Source organism: Theropithecus gelada, chromosome 2 (genome assembly GCF_003255815.1).
Source record: "Theropithecus gelada isolate Dixy chromosome 2, Tgel_1.0, whole genome shotgun sequence".
NCBI classification, from domain to species: Eukaryota; Metazoa; Chordata; class Mammalia; order Primates; family Cercopithecidae; genus Theropithecus; species Theropithecus gelada.
Window position 1 is genome coordinate 98,744,403 of NC_037669.1, and position 19,529 is coordinate 98,763,931.

The following is a 19,529-nucleotide window of genomic DNA, read 5'->3' on the forward strand; positions in this document are numbered from 1 at the left end:
GTACCAGATTAGCAGTTTTATGCCTGTGGTCAGAAAGTTGTCTTCTTCAGAACTTAGAATAGCTTAGCTTCCATATACCATTTTTCTGTTCACAGAATACAGTTTAATTTAAAACCATCTGTTAAAGAAAATCTTTCCTCTGTGTTTCCTATGTGTAGAGAATAAAATGGGATGCAGGGTCAACTTTCTTTGTCTCTGATAAATCTCTAATTATGCCAAATACAGACCTGTGAATTAGGTTGAAAACTGAGTTGGTTCTTGCAAGCAAGTGCCCATTGCCAAAGAAAGGTTCTCTTGTGCCTGGGTGTGTTATCCTCTTCTCCTAAGTACTTTACCTCCCTAGCTCAGTAACAGCACAAGGCACAACAGAGGGGGCACTTCCCCAGCCAGATCAGCCTAACTTACCTTGGTCATCAGTGGGGGAGCATTAGTTGTGATAGTCTGATAACCATACAAATGGGAAATCAATTTTCCTTAATCATCTTAAAATAGTATTCTATAAATCATTTTTGTTCTGTCATGTCCGTATGGTGAAAAGTTTATTTTTCTTAGCTACAGATTTTCAGAAGAGCTGAGTGGATTTGCTGAGCTATTTGCATTGGATGGGGAGTAGAAATGGGAATGGGTACTATTCCCAGAGCACGTTCAGGTGACAAGATGACAGCTGCCTTGATGAGTGGAACATGTAAAGTTAGTGCCTGGACTGAGTTGCTTAGAATTGTAAAAAGGGATTTTAGAGAAAGGATAGAGAAGAGGCAGATGAAGAAATGTGGCGATCAAGAGCTCTCTAATGGAGATGTTAAAGTTTCACCAGTGATATGGATATGTGTATTTTTCTACCTTCAGTCAGATACACATTATTTGCCAATTTGTTATGGAGTTGGATTTGTTTTGGAGGACAGTGGTCTAGCAAACTGCTAAGTTTGGCCACATGGTTGGGTATGGGGCAAGAGCCAAGGCTGTCCGAACTCAGCCACATTTGAATGCATTTGGAAAGAGACTCATTTTATAGACATCCTGGAGCTAGAATGGGCCTTAATGGGTCTACATGATTCATCCTCTTGCTGTGGCAGGAGGGCTTCTAACCTGTTAGATCAATATAACTCCTTTTGTGGCTGACAGAAAGTTGTTACCTTATCCTTTGGCAATCATCTCAAGGTCTAAAATCTCAACATAAAAAATTTCTTTTGATGTGGTAGGCGCCTGTAGTCCCAGCTACTTGGGAGGCTGAGGCAGGAGAATGGCGTAAACCCGGGAGGCGGAGCTTGCAGTGAGCTGAGATCCCGCCACTGCACTCCAGCCTGGGTGGCAGAGCGAGACTCCGACTCCAAAAAAAAAAAAGAAAAAAAAAATTCCTTTTGGTAGTTTACCAGAACCCCTTCGTACTTGATTAATCTCTGTGTACTGAGCACCCAACAAGTGTTTTGTATTTTACAAACCATAATAAATGTTTAAATAATTGATTAATGCCACAATTTGAACCTTGTCATTGTGGTGTAGCTGTCATAGGGAATGGGTAGAAGGTGCCATCTACCCTCCAGATCACCATTTTAGCCAGTCCTAAGCCCTGTGGTCTTGCAGGCATGTCAGGGATGGTGCTCTTTCTCTAACCAGAACAGTTCCATGCTCAGATTTCTTGTAGGACATTATCTGAAAAAGAGATCTTGCTGCTAAAAAGTAAAGAAGAAAAGTGTTGGAAATCACTACTTTATGAGGCAGGAGTTTGATGTCCTTGAAGAACATTATTAAGTTCCTATTCTACTTTTGTCTTTTTTGAGTTGAATAATCTCAACTTTTTTCTGTATAGAAATACATTTTTCAATCGATGAAATGTCTTTGTAGCAGTTATGCTGTGAACTATTATTTGTCCTTTTAAAATTGTTGTCACCAAGCTAGATATAATACAGTATTTTCTTGATTCTGTGATGCACATTTTTTTTCCCCCAGATTTTAACATTTCTGAAGCTGAGATATACTTTCCAAATCATTGGTGTTTTACAGTTGCTTTCAGCCAGGTGACCTGGTTGTCATTGCCTTAACCATTTATTTCAGTTTTATTTTCCTTTTTATAAATGCCTAAAAGTGATATATTATAAAAATCTATGTCTGAATAACTCTAAAAGAGCTCTTTCATAAAAAGAAGATAAAAATTCTAAGTAATAAGAAACCATGTCATAGTTTAATTGGCAGCATTTTTCTTTCTTAGTGCTTGATAAAATAATGGTGCATCTTAGAACTGATGGATTTCTAGTTTCAAGGAAACATAGTATATATTTCAATTTGGTTTGGTTTCTAAGTTTGAGTGCCTTGGTGGTGTCTAGCATATATATGGCAGCTTCTTTGCAGTGATTTGATCAGAAAAAGGCATAATGAGAAGATTGTGTGGGGCCCTGCATGCTTGGCTGCTACTTATGCCTTCTGGCAACCCATTAAGAGAACAGCCAAACAGCATTTAATTCTTTTAGCTGGTAGTCTTCTGTGACCTCCTGATGGACTTTTTTCTTTACTCTTAGCCCATCCCTGTTTTTCAGCTTCTGTCTGATATACTTAAAACCTGCTTATGAGCTTTGTAACTTCCTTCTTCCTTTCTAGAGTTTCTCCTGTGATGTGCTTCTCTCCTAGATGTCTTCCATTAAGAAAGTGAGCCTGTGTTTTCTGATGGGCAGGAACTGCAGGCAGCTTCTCTGTCTTTTCCTGTAGTTTTATGCAAACAAATGAGGTGGAGGAACTACAATTCTGAATTTGACATTCTATCTATACAAAATAGCCAAGTGGAAATCTTAGGAAGAACAGACATTTCTGAAGTTGTGTGGCAAACTACGAGCTCCAAGTATGGATTCAAACTGGTTAAATAGATAACCAATTGAAATTAATTTTTATTATTTTGGAAAAAAAATAAAAATTATCTCCAGTTGTCACTACCTACTGAGAAGGCACAGTGCTGCTTCCTGTCTGGAGGGCTAATGGGTAGGCCCTCTAAGTTCACACTGCAGGGAGAGAGTGATGTGTACATGCATGATCAGGTAGGAGCGTTATAGGAGCTGTTAACGAAGGTAGGCGTGGAAAGCTATGCACCCCAGGGAAGGGAGTGACCACCTATGAGAGAAGCGGGGGAATCTCACAGGAGTAACCTTTGAACAGGGCCTTCGGGGAAGAGGAGGACGTATTCTGAGGGAAGGAGGAGGGACTTCAACTTGGGGAATGGCAAGGCTAGGTCAGTGTACTCAATGCTGAGTATACTTGACTCTCAGTATCCTCGTGGGATTGATTCTAGAAACCACCCTTATACTAAAATCTACAGATCCTCAAGTCCTTTGCATATCCTTCTGTATACTTTAAATCATCTCTGGATTACCTATAATACCTAATGCAATGTAAATGCTGTGGAAATAGTTGTTACACTATATTTTAAAATTTGTGTTACTTTTTCTTGTATTGTTATTTTTAATTTTTTTTTTCTGAATATTTTTGATCTGTGGTTGGTCAGGTGCATGGATGTGGAACCCATGGATAGGCAGGGCTGACTGTTCTTAGATGTACCTAAGTATAGGGAGCATGGACCATGGAGAAATGGTAGGAAATGAGGGTAAAGGGTAGTTTGGGATGAAATCCTACAGGGCTTTATACTGTGGTTATTTCTTGTTTGTTTGGCTTTGCAAATAATTTATGCTCTTTAAAATCAGATAGTATCCTCTACTTGAAGAAACAAATGTCTAGAACCCCTGTGCTTTAGGAGGCGTGTGCAATGAGGAGGCAGGCTGATTGGCTACAGGTTTGGGACTCAGCAGGAATCAGGCTTGGGTCATGGGCATGCACTGGAAACTTGAGTGTCCATGCTCCTTCAGTCACTAGAAGATTGAAAGGGTGGAAACTAGATTCTGGGAGTTTCTGCAAGTTTTCATCAGTGAGGTTTTTGAGATCAGTCAAAGGGACTGTGGGGACGGGAACATAAGATACAGAACAGGTCTCAGATGTCCAATCTGATGTCCCAGGAGTTCTAACATCACATTCAAGGCGGAGAGTGGGCAGAATGTTTTTAATGCTGAGCTCTAGCTTCAGGTTTCCTGGTATTTGGCAGGACAAACAGTGGAGAAAGCCAGGTAGCTGATGGCTTACAAAAAAATGCTGTTGTGGGAGCTGGGTGTTGTTCCCCAAGCAGAGCCCACCTGGGTGAGACCTCTGCATTTTCGCTGGCAACACAAGGCAGCTGTGCTGGACAGGGAGTGGAGGCTCAGGCAGCACACGCTGGATTAAGCTGAATGCATTCGTATTATAGTATATACAGTCTTCACGGTCTACCACACTAAGGCAGTCCGTACTTGCTTAATAAATGTGGGTTCCTGAAAAATGTGAGCCGTCAGAGGAGTCCATTGTCTTGGCTTTTGGGTGCAGAATTGCTGTGGAGGACTTATATTTTCTCTCCGCTTTTTCAAAAGAGTTTAAATTGCTTTTAAATGTGCCTTAAGTGTGAATTTGGATGTATCAGCCTTTGGAGTTTGCTATAACTCTAATCTTTCTTCAATTTATTTCAGTGGTTTATGTTTTGGCCTACTTCAGTAAATCATTTTAATGCCAAGTAATATAGGTAACCTCTGTTTTATTGGAAAAAAATATTCGTGGCAGATTTTCCAATATAGGCCAAAATATTGCTGTCATGATATTTTATGTGTCTATTTCAAAACAAACAATTAAAGAGCAATTTCAGTGGCAAATGTTAACAATAAAAATTGGATTAGCAATACACTAGTTTGACAATTATATTGTTTTAACAATTCTCAAGGGTAGCAATTGAAGCAAGCTTCAGTAAATCTTTCAAGTCAACTGTATTTTTAGAAAAGAGTCTCTTTATGGACCCTTGAGGCCCAAAATAATCATTGAGACACCAATGCCATCTAGACAGACAGTCACATTACGTTTAAGGAATGTTTTCAATCCTGGGCATTCATCAGGCTTATAAGATTTGCTCCACTCTACTTGTAACTCAACAAATATATATTGGTTCTTAGAGTACGTTAAAAAGAGAAGTTTCTTATTTTAAGAATCTCATGCTTATGTTAAATATACTATTAACAAAATTTTGCTATGCACATGAGCGAATATTTCTATAATAAAATAGAAAATAAGATTAAAAAATATGTGTATTGGCTGGGCACGGTGTAATTCCAGCACTTTGGGAGGCTGAGGCAGGTGGGTCACTTGAGGTCAGGAGTTTGAGACCAGTCTGGCCGACAGGCAAAACCCCATCTCTACAAAAAAAAAAAAAAAAAATTAGCCAGGCCTGGTGGTGCGTGCCTATAATCTCAGCTACTGGGGAGGCTGAGGCAGAGAATTGCTTGAACCCCGGGGGCAGAGGTTGCAGAGAGGCGAGATCACGCCACTGCATTCCAGCTGAGGTGACAGAGCAAGACTCTGTTTCAAAAAAAAAAAAAATTGAATTTTATTGTCTTCACTATTTTTTTTTTTTTCTTTTCGAGATGAGGTCTCACTCTGTCACTCAGGCTGGAGTGCAGTGGCACGATCATAGCTTATTGCAGCCTCAAACTCCTAGGCTCTAGTGATCCTCCCGCCTCAGCTTCCCAAGTAGCTGGGACTGCAGGGGTGTGCCACTGTGCCTGGCTAATTTTTTTTTTTTAGCGTTTGTAGCGATGAGGTCTTGCTGTGTTCACCAGACTGGTCTTAAATTCCTGACCTCAAGCCGACCTCCCACCTTGGTCTCCCAAAGTGTTGGGATTATAGACATAAGCCACTGTGCCTGGACAGAGAACAAGATTTGATTAAAATTTCAAAATGCTTGACTTAGGAAGATACTTTTAAATTGATACAATTAACACCTTTTGAATGCAGTTGATAAATGTACATCTATACCCATTCAGGGCTTTTCAAGATTGAAGAATGGAGCCATCTAACAAATTTTTGTTGTATACAAAGGTGACTTTATACACTGCTAACATAGACCGCCATTAAAGTATATGTGAGGTGTTTCTTTTGGGAATGAAAGTGGATTTGTGTAACTCCCTTCTTGGTGACTTATGTCATAAATACATGTTTGCAAAATAACTTTCTTGGGCTGGGATACAATCTATTGATACTGCATTGAATGAAGTGAAGTTGCTCATATGACAACTGAACAATAACTTTAATCTGATCAGCTCCACATTACCTGAATAAATGGGCTGAACTAAGTACAATAAACATATTAGTAAATGTGGGCTAAATAAAGCATAACTAGTTTCTGCATAATCAGCCAAATAAAGAGAAATTTTATTGAGATAAAAACCACATATTGTACCCAATGAAAAAAAAGCTAAAATAGAGCTTAGTATATCTGTGACCAGGTACAGGTTACATATTAAGAATGTGTTGCATGTAACTTCTTTCAAGCCAGTAGAATCTTGAGTTTTATCATCATCATTCTTGTTTCTAGTTCTGCTCTACGTTCTGCTCACTTTGAGGAAATAGTACATATACATTCTTCCTTCTCTCTAAAGGAGAGTGTAGTTAAAAAACACAGGAGAGAAGTAGATAAGTGATAAGATGTTGAACAATGTACTTCCCAAGATCAGAAGCTTTTGTAGTTTTTGTTTTTACTTCTAATTGATTCAGGAACTGGAAAATGAAATAGTAAGAAGGGCCAGTGTTCTTCAGTGTGATGAACTCACAAAAGGCAGTGGATGTGGCTCCCCTGAAATGTGGCCATGGCAAGTGATAGCACTGAACTTCTTCCCTAACTCTGAATAACCTAACTCTCAGTTACATTGGCCAACTTTGGTTTCAGGCTTGTGTTAAAAAATAAAAGGCTTACTGTGGTCAGGCATTGCTCAATCACACGACTCCCAAAACATTTGTATTTGGAGTTCTTTGATAGATGAAACAAAGTAAAATGACTGATGGTAAATGCAAAGAATTACTGGAAAAGCCTACTGTGAAATCAGTGATTACTCATTCTCAATATGACACCAATGAATGTTACTTTTTCTGAAAATTACTCGGTATCACAGGACCCTATAAAGTTTATTCGTGAACAGAAACAAATGAGATTATCCACTTTTTAAGAAAGTAGAAATGTCAGCAAAGCGTTACTAGTTTTGATTAAATAAAGCAGCAAACATCCAGTAGCATTTGCTTTTGATGCTCTTCACATTTGTTTTTTTGGATGGGCAAGAAAAAGAAGAATTTATGTGCTTACCCAGAGCTGCAAAGGATTTTCAGACGAAACGAGGAAATCTGATGTACTAAATCAGTTTACAGATTTATGGGAAAAGTAGAGCTTTTAAAATAGTTCTAGCAGGTGAAATTGCATTTTGGATTTATTAGAGATACCAAATTGGAAAAAGACATACAAAGTCAGTAAGGGCAAGTTATTACATAGAAATTTTAGGTTTATCTTTTTTTTTTAATAACAAAAACACTACATGTTCGTAAAGGGTTTAAATAACACAGAAATGTCTAACATAGCATGTGGTGGTCTCCCATAATTTCTTGACTTATAGCTATGAATGTTCTCCTCATTATTTTTCATGCATGTATTGTATGTCTTTTGTCAAAAATGGGACCATACTGAATATTAGTTTGTATCTGTCTTACTTTATAATGTCCATAGCAGCAGTGGTAGAGTGTGCATGTGCATACGTGTGCATGCAGACATGCCTATGCCCATGTGTATGCCCATGGGTATTTTTTATTCTATTTAATGACTATGTAATATTTATTGTATTTAGTATAATTTGTTTAGCCAGTCTCCACTGATGGATGTTCCAAATTTCTCCCCAACTTTATAATATGTGGAAAAAATGAACAGGATATCTTTGTCATACCTTTGTCTACCTATGTGAGTTTCTATAGGATAAATTTTTGGAAGTTGAATTGTTACATTGAAGTATATGCGTCCTTTATATTTTAATGTTACACTTCAAAGGATGATAACTTTGTATATCAAAGCAGGTATACAGCCTGCTTTGCCACACCCTTAGCACAATTGAATATTGTCAGTCTTTTAAATTGTCAATTGTTTGTATTTTCACCTGTTTACTTTTCATTATGAGAATCAAATTTATCAGTGTTTTTGCTCAAAGCTTATGTGTTTCCTAGCATACTTAGGAAGGACTATTTCTCCTTCAAAAGGTTATAAAATATTCTTCTTTTATTCTATACATTTATGGCTTCATAATTAATTTGCAAATCTTTGCTCCAAAATAATTTTTTTGTAAGGAATGGGTACAAATACAACTTATCTCTTCCCCTACATCTCCTTTTAACTATCATCAAGCTAATATTGCAACAGTGTTTACTGATTTAATCCATCATTATGGTGACTTGGGACCCTAGTATCTCACCATGTACAAAAAATAACTCAAAATGGATTAAAGACTTAAATGTAAGACCTCAAAATGTAAAACTACCAGAAGAAAACTTAAGAGAAATTTTCAGGACATTGATCTAGGCGAAGATTTTATGAGTGCAACTACAAAAGCAAAAGTAGACAAATGGGACTATATATATATCAAGTTAAAAAAACTTCTGTACAGCAAAAGAAACAATAAACAGGACAAAGAGCCAATCTGTAAAATGGGAGAAAATATTTGCAAACTATTCATCCAGCAAGGGACTAATGTCCAGAATATACTAGGAACTCAAACAGTTTAACAGCAAGGAAATAAATAATCCAATTAAAAAATGGGCAAAGGCATGAAGTCCTTGCCTATGCCTATGTCCTGAATGGTATTGCCTAGGTTTTCTTCTAGGGTTTTTATGGTTTTAGGTCTAACATTTAAGTCTTTAATCCAGCTTGAATTAATTTTTGTATAAGGTGTAAGGAAGGGATCCAGTTTCAGCTTTCTACATATGGCTAGCCAGTTTTCCCAGCACCATTTATTAAATAGGAAACCCTTTCCCCGTTGCTTTTGTCAGGTTTGTCAAAGATCAGATGGTTGTAGATGTGTGGTGTTATTTCTGAAGCCTCTGTTCTGTTCCATTGATCTATATCTCTGTTTTGGATATACCATGCTGTTTTGGTTACTGTAGCTTTGTAGTATAGTTTGAAGTCAGGCAGCATGATGCCTCTAGCTTTGTTCTTTTTGCTTAGGATTGTCTTGGCCATGCAGGTTCTTTGTTGGTTCCATATGAACTTTAAAGTAGTTTTCTCCAATTCTGTGAAGAAAGTCATTGGTAGCTTGATGGGGATGACATTGAATCTATAAATTACCTTGGACAGTATGGCCATTTTTCATGATATTGATTCTTCTTATCCATGAGCATGGAGTGTTCTTCCACTTGTTTGTGTCCTCTTTTATTTCACTGAGCAGTGGTTTGTAGTTCTCCTTGAAGAGGCCCTTGACATCCCTTGTAAGTTGGATTCCTAGGTATTTTATTCTCTTTGTAGCAGTTGTGAATGGGAGTTCATTCATGATTTGTCTGTCTGTTTGTCTGTTATTGGTGTATAAGAATGCTTGTGACCAAAACCAATGTCAACGAAAGCCAAAATTGACAAATGGGATCTAATTAAACTAAAGAGCTTCTGCACAGCAAAAGAAGCTACCATCAGAGTGAAAGGCAGCCTACAGAGTGGGAGAAAAGTTTTGTAATCTATCCATCTGACAAAGGGCTAATAATATCCAGAATCTACAAAGAATTTAAACAAATTTACCAAATAAATAAATAAATAAATAAAAAGATCAAACAACCCCATCAAAAAGTGGGCAAAGGATATGAACAGACACTTTTCAAAAGAAGACATATGCGGCCAACAGACACATGAAAAAATGCTCATCATCACTGGTCATCAGAGAAATGCAAATCAAAACCACAATGAGACACCATCTCACACCAGTTAGAATGACGATCTTTAAAAAGTCAGGAAACAACAGATGCTGGAGAGGATGTGGAGAAATAGGAACACTTTTACACTGTTGGTGGGACTGTAAACTAGTTCAACCATTGTGGAGGACAGTGTGGTGATTCCTCAGGGATCTAGAACTAGAAATACCATTTGACCCAGCTATCCCATTATTCTGTATATACCCAAAGGATTATAAATCATGCTACTATAAAGACACATGCACACGTATGTTTATTGCAGCACTATTTACAATAGCAAGGACTTGGAATCAACCCAAATGTCCATCAATGATAGACTGGATTAAGAAAATGTGACGCATATACACTGTGGAATACTGTGCAGCCATAAAAAGGGATTAGTTCATGTCCTTTATAGCGACATGGATGAAGCTGGAAACTATCATTCTGAGCAAACTATTGCAAGGACAGAAAAGCAAACACCACATGTTCTCACTCATAGGTGGGAATTGAACAATGAGAACACTTGGAGACAAGGCCGGGAACATCACACACCGGAGCCTGTCGTGGGGTGGGGGGATGAGGGAGGGAGAGCATTAGGAGAAATACCTAATGTAAATGACAAGTTAATAGATGCAGCAAACCAATACGGCACATGTATACATTGTAACAAACCTGCACGTTGTGTCCATGTACCCTAGAACTAAATTGTAATAATAATAAAAAGAGCAAAGGCTTTGAATAATCATTTCTCAAAAGAAGATATACAAATGGCCAAGTATATGAAAAATACTCCACATCACTAATCATTGTGGAAATCCAAATCAAAAGTGTGATGAGATATCTCACTCCTATTAGAATGGCTATTATCAAAATGACCAAAAATAAATAAATAAATAAATAAATAAATAAATAAATAAATAAATAAAAGATAACAAGTGCTGACAAGGATACAGAGAAAACGAATTCTTATACATGGTTGGTGGGGATATAAATTAGTACAGCCATTATGCAAAATGGTATGAAGATTTCTTAAAGAACTAAAAATAGAGCTGCTATATGATCCGGGAATCCCACTGCTGGGATTTATCCAAAGGAAAGGAAATCAGTTTATTGAAGGGATGCTTGCATCCCTATGTTTATTGCAACTCTGTTCACAATAGCCAAGATATGCAACCTAAATAGATAAATGGATAAAGCAAATGTGGCATGTATACACAATGGACTACTATTCAGCTATAAAAAGAATGAAATCTTGTCATTTGCCTTTGGTTTTATTGATTTCTTCTTTTTGTTTTCGATTTCATTAATTTTACTCTTTGTTTTGTCCTTTTGTATCCTTTGGGTTTCATTTTTTGCTCTTATTCTGACTTTTTTTTTTTTAATGTAGAAGCTTATGTGATTGGCTTGAGACTTCTGTGTTTTTTCAAATATAAACATTTAGTGCTAAACTTTCCCCCTAAGCACTGCCTTGGTTTCATCTCATAAATTTTGATGTATTGTCTCTTCAGTTTCACTTAGTTCAACATAATTTCAAATTTTCTTTGTGATTTTATCTTTGGTTCATGGGTTATTTAGAAGTGTTACCTAGTTTCCCAGTATTTGGGGAACTGTCATATATTTTTTATTGATTTAAATGTAATTACATTGTAGTTAGAGAATATAGTTTGCATTATTTGCATATACAATTCCTTCAGACTTGTTTTATGGTCGAGTATATGGTCTATTTTGGTAAATATTCTTTTTATACATGTAAAGAATGTGTATTCTGCTGCTGTTGGAATGTTCTATGAATGTCAATTAGGTAAATAGGTTGTCATTGTTGTTCAAGTCATCTTTATCTTTACCTGGTTTTCTATCTACTTTTCTGTCACTCATTAAGAGAGAGGTGACAGGGTCTATAGAGTCTTGTAGTGTAAATGTGGCTTTGACTATTTCCACTCTTGGATCAGTTTTGTTTTCTGTTTTGAAGCTCTGTTATTCCATGTAAAAATTAAATTTAGGATTTTATGTCATCTTGATGAATCGACCTCTTTATCATTATGAGATAGCTCCCTTTCTCTCTGGTAGTACTCTTTGTCCTGAAATTTATTTTATGTGATGTTAATATTACCACTGAAGCTGTTTTTGGTTAGTGTTAGTGATACATATTTTTTTTCCACTCCTTAACTCTTGATCTATCTATGCCTTTATATTCAAAATTGTTTTCTTGAAGATAGATGTAGTTGGGCCTTGCCTTTTTTTCAATCTAATAATATTAATTTTTAAAGGGGTTTAGAACATTTTTATTTAATTCAATTTTTGATACTATTATATTTAAATCTTGCTACTAGTTTTCTATTGTACCTTCTGTTGTTGTTGTTGTTGTTTTTTTTTGTCTTTTTCTGCTTTCTTTTGGCTCAGTTGAGTATTTTCTTGTTTAAATGGTTGGTATAGTTTACAATATATATGCACCTTTAATTTATTCAAGTCTACTTACTGTCATGTAAGTAATTATGTTGATGTAATAGTCACCTCCATGTAGACTACTGGACAAAGTCGCCGAGAGCTCATTGAACATAAAGGATCACAGATCAACTTTTAACAGCTCACATCACATGATTTATTAAATCAATTAAGTACACACAGTGAGAAGCAAGGGGTAGGGCAAGTGAGTACATTTTAGGTAAGGTGCAAACAGGGTGAAGTACACGCTGCATACATCCTGGGAAATAATATGTTTATATTGATCCCTTCTCTGCTGCATCAGCTTTCTTCAGACTTGAAATTTGAGAAAGAAAGTCCACGGATGGAAGGTATCCTGTGTCAAAAACACGTTTGCTGTAGAAGACAGACACAGAGACATGTAGAGTTGGCCCTGACTGTAGCTTGACAGCGGACTTGCTGAACATCCATGAATTTTATTGGTGTTTCTTAGGCAAAGAACACACAGGGCCTGAATAGATGTCATCAATAGGCATCTTCATTAAAACTTCATATATGCTCCTGTTTGGGGCTTCCTGTATGTTTGGTGTATTGTGAATATGTAGGGCCCAGATATTTCACGTATGTTTGATGACTCATGGATGTTATGTATCTTTTGGTCCTTTCATTCATTTCTAATTCTGTTTAACACACATATGCTCTATCTATATGTGACACATAAGCCTCCTACATTCTGTTTTTTCATCTATGTCAGAACTACATATTCTCAAGTAATACAGGAATGTACTTTATACCACTTCATGTCTTATGTAAGAAGCTTACATCAGCATACTTTTATTTTTAGTGACTTTCAATTACATGTATCATAAAGTCCCACTCCTGCAACACCCTCCATGATTTGACCATGGTTGCCCCTCTCGCCTCATGTCATCTCTCTCTTTCCCTTCCTGATTATGCTTTTACCACACTGACCTCTTAGTTTACTAAATAGGCTATGCAGAGGCCTACTTTTTTCCTACCTGAGGACCTTTGCTTTTACAATTACCTCTCCTTAGCATGTTTTTCTCCTGTCTCTTTACATGGCTGTTTCTCAACCTTCCATTTTCATAGAGGCCTTTCTTCTCCACTTCATCTAAAGTAGTCCCATGAGAATAAATGGCTGTGCCTGTCTCTTTAGCCTCATCTATCATCTAGCACACGGTTGTATTAGGTATTAAGTAGTCACTCAATACGTATCTATTTGAATAGTTATAGTATAGGGAAGTATTATTTTTAATGTAGTGCTGGATTTAATAGGTACATTTTAAAGGATTTTTAAAAAATTGTAAATGAAATTGGCCTGTAGTTGTATCATCTGCTTATGCTTTCTTAAATTTTTTATTTTAAAATACTTACACTTTCACATATAGGACAGAGAAGTCCCCTGTACTTCACCCAGCCTCTTCCAGTGGTTATATCTTATAAACTATAGTATAATATCAATACCAGAAAATCTGCATTGGTACAATGTGTCTGCATATCTCAATTTGTGTGATTTGTTGAGGTAGGTTTTATCATTATGTTCTATGGATGCCTGAAAAAATGTGTATTCTACTAGTATTCATTGGGGTATAGTATAAAAGTTGATTAGATCCTGTTGCTTGATGATGCTGTTGAGTTCTTCTGTATCTTTGCCGATTTTCTTTCAGGTTATTCTGTCAGTTGAGGAGAGAGGAGTGGTGGAGTCTTCAACTGTAATTGTGGAGTTACTTGTTTCTCCTTTCTTGTCTCTCTCCCAGTTTGTACTTCAGTGTTTTACACCTTTGTTGCTTGTTTCATACATATTTAGAATTATGTCTTCTTGGTGAATGGAATCAAAATGATAATTTTATTATCATTTTATCATTACATAGTGTTTCTGTAGGTTCCTGTTAATTTCTTTCCTCTGAAGTTTATTTTTTCTGATATCGATGTAGCCAGGCCTGCTTTCTTTTAATTAATGTTTGCATGGTATCTCCTTTTGCATGCTCACCCTACCTTTATTATATTTTAAGTGAGTTTCTTGTGGACAACACGTAGTTTGGTCATTTGTTTTCTTAATCTTTTCCACAAACTTGTCTCTTTAGTGTGTATTTAGATCTTTCATATTTAATCTAATTTTTAATGTTCTGCATATTAAGCCTGCCATTTTATTTTAGTTTGTTTTTCTCTTTTGCATTTTGTTTCCTGTTTTCCTGTAGATTACGTGAACACTTTTTAGAATTTCATTTTTATTTGTAGCGTTTTTGAGGGTTTGTTTTTGTATAGATTTGTTAGTCCTCTCCGTATCATATTAGAAATATGTAAGTTACAGTCTACTAGTTTCATCATTTTACCAGTTAAAGTATAGAAACCTTATCTGCCTCAACAGAAATTTCCTTTAAAAATTCAGCTCTGAAACTATGATTATGGTTCATTTTTAGGAGATTATAGTCCTTGGACTGCTATTAAAATTTTTTATGTAACTTTTTATTTTAGTATAGTTGTAGATGCACAGAAAGGTTGTAAAGGTAGTATAGTGAGTTCCTGTATGCCCTTACCTAGTTTCTTCATTGTTAAGTTCTTACATTACAATGGTATGTTTATCGTGACTAAGGATTCAATACTTTATTCAGTTTTCACTAGTTTTCTTTCTTCCTCTTTCTCTTTTCTCTTCTCTTTTCTTTTCTCTTCTTCTCTTTTCTTTCTCCTTCCTTTCCCCTTCCCTTCTGCCTTCCCATCCTCCTTCCCTTCCTTTTTCCCTTCCCACTTCCATTTTCCTTTCCCTTCCCTTCCTTTTTCCCTTCCCTTCCCTTGAGACACAGTCTTGCTCTGTCATCTAGGCTTTAGGTGCAGCATGATCATAACTCACTGTAATCTCAAATTCCTGGGCTCAAGTGATCCTACCACCTCAGCCTCTTTAGTGACTGGGATTGTAGGCACACACCACCATGCCTGGCTAATTTTATTTTACTTTTTGTAGAGATAGGGTCTCACTATGTTGCCCGGGCTGCTATTGAACTCCTGATCTCAAGAGATACTCCTGCCTTGACCTCCCAAAGTGCTAGGATTGTAGGTGTAAGCCACCATGTCCAGCCCAGATTTCACTAATTTTTTTATAGTAGTTTGTTTTGTTTTCCAAGACCCATCCAGAACACCACATTACACTTAGTCATCATATCTCCTTAATCTCCTCTGATATGTGGCAGTTCCTCAGACTTTCTTTCTTTTGGATGACCTTAGTGGGTTTGAGTTGCACTGGTGCTTTGAAGAATATCTCTGAATTAAAGTGTGTTCTTTATATTTTTTTGTCATGATAAGATAAGCATTATGGGTTTGGGGGAGGAAAACCAAAGAGGCGAGGTATCACTCTTATCACATCATATTGAGGGTACATACAGTTAGCATGGCCTGTCATTGATGTTAACGTTGATTCTGTGACTGAGGTTTTTCAGGTTTCTCTACTGTAAAGTTAGTCCACTGTTTCCCTCTCGCCCTCCAACCTACAATTTTTCTACTTACCCTTTGGAAGCAAGTTTCTAAGTACTTCTGACACTTGAAGAATAGGAAATGAAGGTCTACCTCCTTGGGGGCCGAGTATCTACATAAATTATTTGGAATTTTTCCCTACAGGAAATTTGCCTTCCCTCCCCCATTTATTCTCTGACAACTTTTAAAAGTTCTTCCCTATTGTGTCTTAAAGTGATTTTTCTTATTTTGGAAATTTGAGTTTTTTTCTAGAATACTATCGCTTTGTTATTTGAGTAGCATTATATAAAAAATATTTTTTAATATTATTTACACGGTCTTCTTCCTAATTTGATAACTTGTGACTTTTCCCATTTTGTTTGTGTTAAGATAGCTTGGTGTTTTATTTAACTTAATGGGTTTTTTTCTCCTAAAGAACTAGCTCTTGAATAGTTATCAGTTCTACTGATTTTAGTCTATTACATTGTTTTATAAAACATCTTATTCCTTTTTTAAATAAGGGTTTTGTTCTTTTCCTGATCTCTTGATTCAAGTGCTTATCCCTTTATCAGTTTTTCTTGTGTAAAATAGGCATCTATTTTTGTCTTCTGAACTAGAGCTACCTCTATTTCCTTGGGAGTGTGCTAGGGAGAGAAGGAAGTGGGAAGTGTTATGTGGAAGTTTTCTGTGTGACTTGTGGCAATCATTGCTAAATTCAGTCAGCTGGTTCATTGCCACTTCCGGAGTTAGAGGAAAGAATGAGTACAGGACTTGGCTTTGGTGAGCTCATGGTTTACTGTGGAGGCAGATGTAAATCCACAGTTATAATCCAGTATGGTGTAAGTTATTGCAGAGACATGGTGGTGCCACCTCTCTGATGTGGGGTAATCTGAACACCCATCCAGGAGAGAGAAGACACTCTGTTGAGCATGAAGTGTTGCAATTTGCAGAATGGACAATGCTGTTCAGAAGCTACAGTGTACACTTGCCATGTTGCTTTCCCCCAAGTATGTATGCATCTGTCCTTTCTTTGCTTGGAAAATACTTTTTCTATTCTCCTATCAGAGTTAACTGCCGTTGGTTCCCCTTCTCAAGACTCTCCTGACCAGGTCAGAGTTCTTTGCCACAGGTGCAACCCATACTTCTTTAGAATAGTTGTCACAGTTTGCATTTGTATGTTTGTTTTGTGTGATTAGTTGATTAAAGCCCACCAGTAGATTACTGACTTCATACAGCAGGAACTATGTCATGTTTAGTCACCACCTGCACATAGATCACTGACTGGCAATATTAGACACTCAGTAAATACCTGCATGAGGGAATGAGTAGGTAAAGAGAAGTGGTGGTGGATGGGTGGATGGAATGTAGACTGGGTCCAGACTGTGACAAGCTTTTAGTCTGTGCTAAGGACTTTGGACTTTCTCTCATGTCCTCTGATGAGCCTTGGAAAGCTATTAAGCAAGGATTTGGTCATTAGATTTGAATTTAGAAAGATCCACCTAAGAGTCATATGTGTGAGGAACACATTTTGAAACATAAGGGTAATGTTAGCAGATAATGCTTGTTTTGTAGATATTAAGCAATAGCTATGATTTATTAACTTTCTCATTTTGAAAATGCCTTTACTGCCAGGCACAGTGGCTCACACCTGTAATCCCATCACTTTGGGAGGCCATGGCAGGCAAATCACTTGAGGCCAGGAGTTTGAGACCAGCCTGGCCAGCATGGCGAAACCCTGTCTCTACTAAAAATACAAAAATTAGCTGGGCATGGTGGCGCATGCGCCTGTAACCCCAGCTGTTCAGGAGGCTGAGGTGGGAGAATTGTTTGCACTCAGGAGGCGGAGCTTGCAGTGAGCCCAGATCACACCACTGAACTCTAGCCTGGGCAACAGAGCGAGACTCCGTCTAAAAAAACAAACAAACAAAACGCCTTTTCTGAGCAGTTTTTTGTGTTTATGTACATTCTCTTCTGCGATGTGGTTTTCAAAGTTTGTACCTTTGGCAGGCAGAATACTGCTCCCACCCTCCAAGATGTCCATGCCCTAATCCCTGAAACCTGTGAATATGTTAGGTTACATGGCATGTGGGAATTAATGTTGCAGATAGAGTTAAGGTTGTTAATCAGCTGACCTAAACACTAGATTAGCCTTATCCTAATCAGCTGATCTAAACATTAGCGTATCCTCATTCTAACCAGCTGACCTAAACATTAATTATCCTCATCCTAACCAGCTGACCTAAACATTAATTATCCTCATCCTAATCAGCTGACCTAAACATTAGATTATCCTCGTTGTAATCAGCTGACCTAAACCTTAGATTATCCTCATCCCACAGCCCAATACAGTCACAAGGCTTCTTCAAATGTGGAAGAAGGAGATAGAAAAAGGAGGTGTCAGAGTGACATGATGCACTGTGTGAAAGACTCAAGTGGCCATTGCTAGCTTTGATGTTGGAAGCGTGCCACAGGCAAAGGAATGCAGGCGGCCCCTAGAGACTAGAAAAGGCAATAAAACAGAAATTCCCCTGGAGCCTCCAGAAAGAAGTGCAGCTCGGTGGACACCTTGATTTCTGTTCCAGCGAACGCTGTCGGACCTCTGACATCTAGAACTGTAAGATAGTCAATTTATGTTATTTTAAGCCACAAAGTTTGTGATAATTTGTTACAGCAATAATACACTTACCTAATACCACTTACTGTTTTTTTTATAGTAAGCCTACCTTATAAGTAATCATGAAAAACAATATACAGCAGTCTTTGTAGAAGCACAGACTGAGATTAAATGTGAACACTGTGTGTGTGTGTGGGGTGGGGGTGTATATGTGGGGGGGTTGATGTGTATTCTGCGGACCATAAAAATAGCCACATATATTTGATGATGTTTCTTATATTAAAATTTATGATTTTTTTCTAGTGCTGTTCCCACATGATTCACGTGTGAAGAATTCCTGCTGTGCCATGTAACTGTGGCATTTTCTAGGTTTCATTGTAAAAATGATTGATTTTGCTCTCCATGACAGAATTTCCTTTGAAATATATTACTCGCATGCTCTGGGAGATTGCTTACATATGTTTCTCTATCTGTTGGGTCTCCTGAGATGCTCCATATCTTTTGAAACACTGGATTTATATTTTATTTCACCAATGTTTGATAGCTGTTTTTATAGCTCCAGTTGAGCTACTTTTAAACAATTAATATTTTAGAGGGTTTAGTTTGCAAAGTAAGCAGCGCTGTAAAGCTGTTTAGGTAGATGACTGGGCATGGCAGGCTGAAGTAAGGGTAGGTCTTTCTAACTCTCCCTCTGGCGGCTGATTGGGAGGGAGTGAGGAACTGGTCATGTGGGACCAGGACATCTCTGATCAGTTTTGCATGTTGGGGATTCTTGTAATGTTCAGTAGGTCCACTCATCCCCAAGGGGCCTTAGAACTCTTGAGGCTTATTAGCTTGAGGCCTTTGGGAACTCAGGATCTGCCAGTACTGAAAGATGTGCTTAGAGATGAGTTTTATGAGAACGTTATTTTTGGTTTTACTTTAGGGAAATGCATGTTAAGAGAATCCAGTGCACCTGCTGTGCTTAGGAGTTTGGTTTCGTTTTTTCGCTTTTCTCCACGTGTTGCATTGCAGATTGCAAATTGAAGTAGACTTCGCCTCGACTACGAAGGGCTGTTCCCCTCCCAAAAAATCTCTAGGTTTGTGTTTTGAGAAGCATATCTCTTTTTTGTCTTTCTTAAGAATTATCCAGTGCCTTCTTGGGGCAGTAATCAAAGAGAAATGATTAACCTGTGGGCAGCGCTGTCTCATTGTGCCCAGAAATCTCTTATTCCCTGATGGCTTTTCCTGTGTG

General features: G+C 37.5%; 1 protein-coding gene across 4 annotated transcripts in view; it reads left to right on the forward strand.

The window, feature by feature from the left end:
- ULK4 (unc-51 like kinase 4) overlaps nt 1-19,529 on the forward strand; it is a 696,865-nt gene that overhangs the window by 330,987 nt on the left and 346,349 nt on the right. The gene's annotated exons all lie outside the window — the stretch shown is intronic.